Raw genomic sequence first — 11,707 nt, 5'->3', positions numbered from 1 at the left:
ACTTAATAAATTATATAATCTAAAGATGCAGGAAGGCGAAACGGCAAGTTCTCTACATGCGAGAATCCAAGACATCCTCAATTCTCTTCACGGAATCGGACAGAAGATAGAGAATCGGGACGTCATAAGGTATGTTCTAAACTCATTTCCAAGGAACACATTGTGGGCATCAATGGTAGATGCCTACAAAGTTTCCAAGGACTTGTCTTCAATAAAATTAGACGAATTGTTTTGTGAATTTGAACTTCATGAGCAGACTAATGCACAGCCAACCGAGAAAGGGATTGCGTTGTTTGCAGGTACAAGTCGAACACGGGAACCGAGATCACGACGAAGAACGGAACCGGAGTCGGAGGTTGAACCAGACTCAGACGATGAAGACATTGAAATTACAACCGAGCTGGTAAACCTCGTAAAGAAGCTCTACAAAACGAAGGGCTTCAACAAAAGAGATCTAAAAAAGGCATTAAAAACGAAGGAAGGTTCACAGAACTCAAAGATGAAGTTTGAAGTTACATGCTACGGCTGCAACCAAAAAGGGCACATCAAATCCAACTGTCCTAACCTGAAGGAGGACAAAAAGCAAAGAAGGAAAAAGGTCCTTAAGGCAACATGGGACGAATCTTCATCGGAGGATGACGACGACGAGCTCGAACAGACGAGTTTACTCGCATTGATGGCCCGTGACCAAATCGTCGAATCCGGAAGCGAGAGCGAGTCCGAGGCGGAGTCCGAGCAAAGCCACGGATCCGTATCCGTTTCCGAAGGACCAGACCCCGCTGTAAGTATCTCCCGGTTAAACATTATAGTTAGTTATTTATTGCGCAAATTAGCTAAGTCAAACCTGAAAGTTAAGTCACTTCTAAAGGAAGTATCTGTCCTTAAAGAAGTGGCTGACACTAAAACCTTACCTGACCAGAGTCAGACTGAACTTCCAACTCAAGTTCATAAACTTGAGGAAGAAAATTCAAGTCTAAAAAAATCATGTTAAAGATTTAAAAACTACTTTAGAACGATTTTCTTTGGGCTCCAAGAACTTGGACCTAATTCTTGGGACACAAAGGGCCATTTACAATAGAACTGGGCTAGGATATAAAAGTAAATATAAATCTTACTTATCCTTAATAAACAAACAAAGTAGTAACACAGCCCAAGCATGGGTCCCCAAGTCCAAATTGATCAATCAAGATGGACTTGGTCAATACTGGTCCCGAAGGATCAAATACATTACCTCGATAGACCATATCGAGGCCGTGATCCAGGGGGAGCAAAAAGAAAAAAAATTAAATTCATAATTCGAAATTAAATTATAAATTCAAAAAATTAAATTCAATAATTCAAAATTAAATTATAAATTCAAAAAATTAAATTCAATAATTCGAAATTAAATTATAAATTCAAAAAAATTAAATTCAAAATTAAATTATAAATTCAAAAAATTAAATTCAAAATTCGATTATAAATTCAAAAAATTAAATTCAATAATTCGAAATTAAATTATAAATTCAAAAAATTAAATTCAATAATTCAAAATTAAATTATAAATTCGAAATTAAATTATAAATTCAAATTTCAAAATTAAATTATAAATTCAAAAATTAAATTCAAAATTCGAAATTAAATTATAAATTCAAAAATTAAATTCAAAATTAAATTATAAATTCAAAAATTAAATTAAAAAATTAAATGAAATTCAAAATTCGAAATTAAATAATTAAATCAAATTAAAAGGAAGGCTCCAGATTATCTGGCACCTCCGAACTTAATATACCCGATAAGGGTAACCAAGAGTAGACCACCCTGCAGGGTAATTGAGGTTAGGTAAAATGGCCTAGGTTTAACTCGACCCACGGTACTGGTGAAATTTTTTTGGATGATAGTACGTTAGGGAAGCTTGGGCATCGCATGTCTAGGAAGATATGGCTTCGACCTGGTGCATTTGGCCAAGTGGAACTGACCGAAGCTACCCTTAAAATAGATCCTAACTAGTTAGACCAAGGGTTAGTATTAAGTTCAGTGGGTAGGACTATTTGGAAAACCTCGAAGGCATGGTTACTTTAATGAGCTCCGTGTGACTCACCATAGCCCAGAAGTTTATCCAAAGAATGCTTACTTGTTGAACCCAAAGCTAAACCTGAATCTAATACAAAGTTAAACTAGACCTTTGAATTCAACAATAAATCATCTCACATCAATTATAGGATTCCCTGATTGACAATTTAGATCGGGTGAGATGACTAAGCAAACTAAATTTTAAATCTTACTTAAAGTTAAGTTAAACATCCTTCCAAATCAAATTAATTCAAATATCTCCAACCTAAACAGTGTTAATCAAGTTAAATTAAAAAAAAAAAACTGTGACGAAACAAGGTCAAAAACCGGGGGCGGGCGCCCCCGGTATTCAGACCCCGGGCGCCCGCAACGATCCCGGGCGCCCCGCCTCACACGACCCCGGGCGCCCGCCCCCTACCCTTGCACCCAAATCTTCCTCCTTAGCTTCCTAGCTTATTTGCGAAGATTCTGAAAATTAAAATTTTTTCGCGGTTGATCCGGAGTCGTAACTCAACCGAGGTCGTCAGTTCTAAAATTTATTACAATGGCTCCTCGGTAAAATTTTTATCCTCTTCTAAACTTTCTTTCTTATAATTTTCTTTCTTAGTGTAATGTTAGTTTGAAATTTAGGAAGCGTACTAAATCTGGTGCTGGGCCCTCTACCCCTAGCATTGACCCTAGGTTTCCCACCGAAGAACTTAGAATTAAGTTTATGTCCACAAATTACATGGCCATTAGGACCAAATGTATAGATAGATCGTTCTTTTTACGCTCGTGTATCCCAGTCTCCGAGGCTATAAACCACTATAGGTTGCGAAACCTCGTTGAGTGCACCAGCCCAGTAAACATTAGTTTATGTGCCGAATTTTACAACAACCTAGTGAAAATAGACGACTACTCCTATACCACTAGGGCAGGTGGCACGGACATCACACTATCTCCCACTACCATTCGTGAGTTTCTAGGCTTACGAGAGTCATCCTGCACTTTTTTATGTTATCCCCCTAGGGAGCTACCTTTTGGAGATCCCTACTCACATGTCACCCTCGATACGATCTATTCGTATTTCTTCGAGGACCAGCGTGATCCCACTGAGACCCAGTTTAGGTCCCTTAACCTTCGAATTCAGGACTATGCCCTTTATAGGGTTATAGTACTTTGTATTCTACCGCTGACCACTCATGACATTGCGGTGATGCGTCCATTTCACTCCTTTCTTCTCTATGCCATATGTCATAGGTTAGACATAGACATCAGCCTGCACATATTTTCTACTATTATTTACGCATCTGGATACGTGACCAGCAGACGAGTACATATGCCTTACTGTCACATACTGACAGCCTTCATGTCCTCATTACACATTGATATCACCAGAGGTGACATTCGTTACATGACCGAGTTTGACATCATAGGAGCTAGGAACTTCTCCCTAGCACATATCCATATAGACAATGAGGGTACCATGTCCTGGCGTAGAGGGGCACAACACCAGCAGGCGGAGGACGCAGAGCATGATGAGTTCATGTTAGCACTATTTCCTAAGGAGGCTGCTCCTGCCCCACCACCACCTCGAGCACCACACCCAGCTCCCCGCACTCTAGGCGATCGAGTTTCCGGACTAGAGAGGGCTATGTCGAGTCTTCAGCACGAAACCTCCGAGTTTCATCAGTCCATACGGCGAGAGGTCTCCGATCTTCGACGAGAGGTCCGACAGGAGGTCACCGACTTACGACGAGACGTACGACAGGAGCTCTCCGACCTGCGCCGAGATCTACGAGATGACAACCGAGCTCGTCACACTGAGCTCTTGACACTACTCCGGTCGCTGGGTTCCGGACCACCACCCTCATCATCTCAGTAGCTCTGGCTATAGCTTTATTATGACTCGAGTACAGCAGATAGCAGCTATTTTGTTACTGTGTTATTTATCTAATAGACTGTTTTACTTCAGACTTGATTGGCTATACCTCAATCTAATAGATCAGTCTCTTAATAACATTTTCAAAATTCTAGGCAAAATTGATTTATCAAAATCTCCACTTTACTAGACTTTCGAAAGTTGGATTTAGTCTAGGATTGTACCCTTAGAAATCATGTTCCTCCAGGACTTAGCCAAAGCATCTCACAAACACCTAGGTTTACCCTGATTGTGTTTGCAAAACATAGAACGGTGTGAGATGCATAGGGTACAGCCTGGACTCAAGAATGCTTATTTCTGTGCATCAATATGAGTCTGGGCATTAAATACATAATTAACAGTAATCAAATCAAGTCTTCCAGCCTTAGTCAAATCTAACTGGATCAATTGACTTGACTTGACTAACCAGGTGAACACTGTTGCCCTCTAGGCAATCAGCAAGTAGCTAAATGGTTAGACAGTTGGTGGAGGCAATATTAAAGTTTAAGCATATTTGTACTTAAGGGCTCTGATACCTGATCAAAACCAAATCTTGACTCATGCTTGGACTTTAGAACACCAAAACCTTACTAAAACTAAATTAAGGTTATCTCTTTTCCTTTGCCTTAAGTATTCCTGAAATTTATCTCAATAACATTCCTTAAACAGTTTTAACAAAATTTTCTCCAAACTTAACTTTCAAATGTTTTCTTCTTCGACAATTTCTTTTAAACCCTTTTGAAAATTCATTAAGTTGTTAAAGCTTTAAAAATTATTTTCCCTTGCAAATTTATTTGAAAATCACTGAAGTTGAAACTTATATTTTGAAAATTTTTCTATGAAAATTTTGGAAACCAATGTTTTTTTATATAGACTCTATAGACTCAAAAAGAGTTCATTTTTTCTATGTCTATTCAACCAAAATAAATTCTAAGGTGTTGTCCTTCACTTCCCTTGCCTAAGTTAAAATGTTTTTAATTCTGTCTTGAAAATTAAGTTTTTCAAAACTAGCTCATTTTTTATATATGGCAAAGGGGGAGAGTAGAGAAATTTAAAGTAAAGAAATTCTAAAGAAAAAGGAAACCCTGTATTAAGGGGGAACTTCACAAAAAGTTTATAAAAAGTTTAAGTGTTAGCTTAAGTTAGGTGTTCATTTGAATTTAGATACTTAAGCTTGCTTAATATAATTATGCATTTGTTTTTTCACTTAACTTTGAATCTGGGTTGCCATAATCAAAAAGGGGGAGATTGTTGGTGCGGGAAGCATCCGACGATCGAACCTGAATTTTGATAATGGCAAAGGATTCAAAGTTAAGGGTTGTTGTAATCTGACATGGTTGAATGAGTATTTCAGGAAAGTCCTTCGGTTAGGCAAAGGGAAAACCCTAGGGGTGGTAACCCTAGGTCATAGGGGTGGTAATCCTATGGAAAGTCTTGGCGGTCGATAGCTTCAGCAAAAGTCCTAGGGGTGGTAACCCTAGGTGGAAAGTCCCGTGTCGCGAACCGGTGAAAGTCTGGACTAGCCGGAAGCGGATGTCCAGCAGAAGTCCGGAAGCATCGAATGTTGAGCAAAAGTCGATCTGGAGGATCGACCGGCAACAGTAAATCTCCCGAGTGGAGTAGGAGGACGCTGCCCCGTAGAGGGAATAAGAGGCGCTTGGTCGACCTAGGATTTCCTGTTGAACCAGTCGATTACAATCAAGATCACAATTCTTCTTTACGATGTTTTGTCTTATTCTAACACTGTCTTGCAGGGGATTTTGCTCGAACTAACTTTTGTTTGCAGGTGAGGAATCTGCTGGAAAAAGGCAGTCCGGGCGCCCGGGACCAAAGTTTATCCCCTGCGCGAAGTTGACACGTGCAGCATCCTGGTTGGCTGGCCACGTCACACTCCAGGCGCCCGGAAGGGATCCAGGCGCTCGGAACATCATATAAAAGAAGGGTTAAGGTGCAGCTTCAGAATAACAAGAATCTAAGTAATCTCCCTGCGACAAGCTGCTAACGACTCGATTCAGAAAGTGCTGCAACGACACCCCGACAACCCGGAGCTTCGATTTAGTCTTTTGTTGTTGGTATAATCTGTTTATTGCTTTAAATTGTAGTTAATCTGTAATAGTTTTATCGTGCTTATAGTTGTTGCCCACGGAAAGCGATCAAGGATCGCGGGCCTTCGAGTAGGAGTCGCCTTAGGCTCCGAACGAAGTAAATCTCCTTGTCTCTCTGTGTTTTGTTATTTCTTCATTCCGCTGCGTTTTTACTCGTTTGTTTTACGAATCGAAAGAAATAGCCACGAACGCTATTCACCCCCCCTCTAGCGTCGTCTCGATCCAACAGCAATAAGCAAATGCGGGTCGGGAATCAGCAGGTCGTCGGGATGTACATGCTTCGGATGACGCAGACGAAGGTGGGTCAGGAGGCCAGACACTACATGACAAATAGGCCTGCAAGGAATCGTAACCACCTGTCAGAGAATAATCATCACATGTCAGGGAATATTCTAACGGTGGGAGGCTCATACTCCTCTTGGTTCCTCCACCAGCCTATAAGAGAAAGCCACGTGTCGACCACCGCCAGACAGAGCCTGACATCCGACATTCCCTGACATTCGCCAGGTTCTAGAAGCCTCAGTTGCAGTATAAAAAGGGATGCTTTGTCCCTTACAGAGGTACGCTCACTCGTCATTTCTTACCAGTCTTTTACTTTTCATCCTTATTTTGTGATTTCTGGGGAAAAAGTACTTGACTTGAGCGTCGGAGGGCCTGACCCGGGGACTTTTTCCCTGGTTTCTGGTCTCTAACGACTGGTGGACTCGTCTACGTGTGCGCAGAGCAATAGCGTCATCATCCTGATTGTTTCTCTCCATAGGACCTCCCGTGCGAACCTGTCCAGGGGGTACCCAGCTGACTCAGCCTCCCCACGACTCTTCGTTAGCTTTCCGCACAACAAGGCCCGCCTTCATCCGACTCAGCTTCCGGACGGGATCAAATTTGGCGACGTCTGTGGGAACACAACAGCCTGTTCCGGAACGTGACGATGGAGGAGTTTGGCCGCATTCACGTCACTATGACCGCTAGAGAGTACGAGCTCTTCAAGGAGGCCAAAAGGTTGGCAGCCTCTGAGAGACAGGCAACTGTCTCACGACCACGACAAGCCCCTGCTGAAGTTTCCAAGGAGCCCCTCCCTGTTTCAGATCGGGGTTCCAAAAGAAAGCAGCTTGAGGTATTTCCTCAACATCCTTATCGTGAGCCCGGTATAGGATATTATCAGCCAGAGCCCCAAGCACAAAGCCTTAAGAAGAAGCAGCCTCAAGCATCTATGGCTGAGAGTTCACTACCGCGGGATTCGAAGAAGGGAAAGGCCCTTGTCATACTTGAGGTGTTCCCCGAAGATCCGGACGAGAAAGTACCTTTCTCGGCCAGGATTCTAAATGAAAGACTGCCTAAAGGTTATAGAGCCCCGTCGATCGGAGAATATGACGGGAGCAAGGATCCGGAAGAGCACTTGAGGAAATTCAAAAATGAAGCCCTGCTGCATCAATATAGCGATGCAGTCAAATGCAGAGTGTTCTTGAATACTTTACCTGGCTCAGCCTTAAAGTGGTTTGATGGGCTACCTCAAGGATCCATCACTTGCTTTCTGGATTTCAAAACGACTTTTCTGCGCCGATTTACTAGCAGCAAGAAATACTAGAAGACAGATCATTGTCTCTTTGCTCTGAAGCAAGGGCCTACTGAGCCCTTGAGAAGTTATATCAACCGTTTTAATCAAGTGGCTCAAGATGTCCCCACCACCACTTCAGAGATTCTGATGAGCGCCTTCTCCCATGGATTAGGAGAAGGAGAATTCTTCAGAGATCTCATCAAAAATCCCGCTCAGAATTTTGATGAGATGGTCGAAAAAGCTGCTTCCTACATTAAGGTGGAAGAAGCACAAGCAGCCTGAAGGAAGGCTGAAAGACCACTTCCTTCCGCCGCCAAGCAAGAAAGAAGAGCGCCTCAGCCATCCCCACAACCTCTGCCATGAGCCCGGGAAGCCAGACTTGCATTTCATCCTGGGCCAGAAATTCGACCTGCTCCTCGAGTTGCTGCTGTACATTTCCCCCGAACAGGGCCAGGGAGTAATCGGTACTGTACCTATCATAGGTCACGTACGCATGATACTAACCATTGCTTTCAGTTCGCTCGAGACTCCAAGCGGGCTGCTGAGATGCCTCCGCCCGAGCTAGCTCCTCAGTTGATCAAGATGATAGAGGAACAAAGGGGGGCAGGACAGGCCGGGCAATCTCGTCCCGACCTTATAGGACCTAGCACTCATCAGCCTGGCCGGGGAAAAGAGCCAGAAGGATCATGAGAGGTTGAGAACAGAGGCAATGCAACCTTCAGAGAGATCGGCATGATCTCTGGAGGGTCGACTGACGGAGATTCAGGGAGGGCACGTAAGTCTCATGTTCGGCGCTTGGAGGTTCATGCCGTCGGATGCAGTCAGGAGCAAGCTGCTGGCCCTGTTATTAGCTTCGGGCCAGCAGACTTGGAGGGCTTGGAGTTACCTCATGATGATGCTCTCATCATCAAGGCCATCATTGCCAATAGTCGAGTGGCTCGGGTTTTTGTCGACACTGGGAGCTCGGTCAACATTTTATTCAGGACTGCATTTGAAGAAATGCAAATCGATGCCGCTGAACTCCAACCGGTGGCCACATCTCTGTACGGATTTATAGGCAATGAGGTGAAGCCTATGTGTCAGATTAAGTTGGCCATATCTTTAGGCACCGAGCCGTTGGTGCGCACCAGAAGAAGCACTTTTATAGTGGTGGAATCTCCTTCTTCTTACAATGTCATCCTCGGAAGGCCATCCCTGCATGAATTTAAAGCTGCTGTCTCGACCTTCCATCAAAAAATCAAGTTTCCTGTGGGAGAGCAGGTCAGAGAAGTTAAAGGAGAACAGAGGGTTTCTCGCCGGTGCTACATTGATATTGTCCGAGTTGATGCTTGGAAAAATCAGAGGATGCAAGATGGAGGCGTTCATGCTGTACAAGAGGAGCCTCTGCCTATAGCTGAAGAACCCATTCCTTGGGAAGAAGTACAACTACACGCCGAGCGACCTGAAAGTCTGACCCGAGTGGCAAGCGACCTTCCCTCTCCCCTCAAAGAAGAATTAATTCAGTGTCTGATCCGCAACCGGGACGTCTTTGCCTCGTCTACTGAGGAGCTTCCTGGGGTCAAGCCGGAAGTGGCTGAGCATAAGCTACATTTATTACCCGATTCCCGGTCGGTAAAGCAAAAGAAAAGGAATTTCTCAGCTGAGTAGAATAAAATAATAAGAGCCGAAGTGGATCAGCTCAAGAAGGCAGGACATGTTCGGGAAGTGCAATTTCCCTCATGACTCTCCAATGTAGTCTTGGTGACGAAGCCCAATAATAAGTGGAGAGTATGCATAGACTTCCGGGATCTCAACCGAGCCAGCCCTATAGATTGCTATCCCCTGCCACGAATTGATCAAATGGTGGACTCCACGACCGGCTGCGAGAGAATATGTATGCTGGATGCCTACCAGGGGTATCATCAGATACCTCTAGCCCGGGAAGATCAAGAGAAGGTTAGTTTTATTACGGTTGACGGTACTTTCTGTTATACTATCATGCCTTTTGGCCTCAGGAACGCCGGAGCCACATATCAGCGAATGATAGATAAAATCTTCCGGGAGCAGATCGGGCGAAACGTGGAGGTCTATGTAGATGATATACTCATTAAATCCCCGCTGGCCGAAAACTTGATCAAAGATGTGGAGGAGACGTGCAGGACTCTCCGACAGTATGGGCTAAAACTTAATCCCTTAAAATGCTTATTTGGAGCCAAAGGAGGAAAATTCTTGGGTTACCTGGTGACTGAGCGAGGAATAGAAGCTAATCCTAAAAAAGTTCAAGTGCTCAAGGATATGCAGCCTCCTCAGAATTTAAAAGAAACCCAGAAGCTGGTCGGCAGAATAACAGCCCTGTCAAGATTCATTTCCAGATCTGCGGAACGGGCTGCTCCTTTTTTCAAGGTGCTAAGGAAGACCTCCAAGTTCCAATGGGACGAAGAATGCACTAGAGCTTTCGAAGAGCTGAAGAAGTATCTGGAGACTCTTCCCTCTCTCTTTAAGCCAATTGTAGGAGAACCCTTATGGGTTTACTTGTCAGCCACCCCTGAGGCTGTAGGGGCAGTGCTCATTAAAGAACATGACAATGTACAACGGCCAGTGTATTTCTTCAGTCACTTATTGAAAGGAGCCGAGGCTAGATACACGGCCCTCGAGAAGTTGGTTTACGGACTGGTCCTTATGGCTCGGAGGTTACGACCTTACTTTTTATCGTATCCAATCACAGTCTTAACCAATAGCACCATGGGAAGAGCACTGACCAATGTAGAAGTTGCGGGTCGGCTTATTAAATGGGCCACAGAGTTAGGAGAATATGACATATAGTATCAGCCTCGCACCGTTATCAAGGCACAAGCCTTGGCAGATTTCTTAACAGAGATACATCAAACCAGCCCTGAAGAAACGTGGAAGATCTATGTGGATGGGTCTGCTAATCATCATGGAAGCGGAGTCGGGGTCTTGGTAATATCTCCTCAAGGGGATATACTTCAATTGGCGGTTCGATTGAATTTCTGAGCCACTAACAATGAGGCAGAGTATGAGGCTTTGTTGGCTGGACTGCAAGCAACCCGACATGTTGGGGCAGCTCAGGTAATCATCTATTCAGATTCCCAGTTGGTGACTCAGCAGGTTACCGGCAACTTTGTGATAAACTATGATAAATTGTAAATATATCGTGAAGCTTATGAGAAGATGAAAGCAGAATTCACAGAGGTCACTGTAACCAAGATACCCAGGTCAGAGAATGAGCGGGCAGACGAATTAGCAAAGATGGCCAGTTCCTTAACTACTTGGGTGCTGGATCGGTCAACGGCACAAACCTTTCTGTTAGCCCAGATAGATTTGCAAAACAATGCAAAAGCAACTATTGATTGGCGGGCACCCGTGATCAATTATCTCAGGCAAGGTATCTTACCGACCGACCTTGAAGAATCTCGATTGATAAGGAGGCAGGCTCATGCTTATGTCATGATTGGGGACCAGCTCTACAAAAGGTCCTTCTCTTGAGCTTACTTAAATGCTTGAGTATGGAGGATGCCGACCAGGCCTTACGAGAAATACATCTGGGATGCTGTGGCAATCATGTAGGCGGTCGGACATTATCTCGCAAGGTGCTCCTAGCCGGGTATTTCTGGCCTACTTTATAGAGGGATGCTCACAAGTTGGTGAACACATGCTTGTCCTGCCAGAAACATCAAAACTTGACACATCGACCTACAACCCTGCTAAGAACGTCTATGGTGTCCTGTCCTTTTGATCAATGGGGCATGGATATCGTGGGACCATTTCTGATGGCACCAGGTCAAAGGCGCTTCTTATTGGTGGCTGTGGACTATTTTTCTAAGTGGGTAGAAGTAGAAGACCTGGCCCCGATCACAAAAGATGCTGTCATTCAATTCTTGTGGAAGAACATCCTTTGTAGGTTTGGTATTCCTCACAAGCTGGTGTCTGATAATGGAAGGCAATTTCAAGGACAAAGAATCTAGGCTTGGTGCAAGGGATTTGACATAACGTAAGCCTTCACTTCAGTAGCTTATTCTCAAAGCAATGGTCAGACCGAGGTAATCAACAGAGAGATAGTACGATGTTTGAAGGTCAAGCTGGATCATGTCGGAG

This window comes from Zingiber officinale, chromosome 7B (assembly GCF_018446385.1).
Source record: "Zingiber officinale cultivar Zhangliang chromosome 7B, Zo_v1.1, whole genome shotgun sequence".
NCBI lineage: Eukaryota > Viridiplantae > Streptophyta > Magnoliopsida > Zingiberales > Zingiberaceae > Zingiber > Zingiber officinale.
This window is presented reverse-complemented; position numbering follows the sequence as displayed.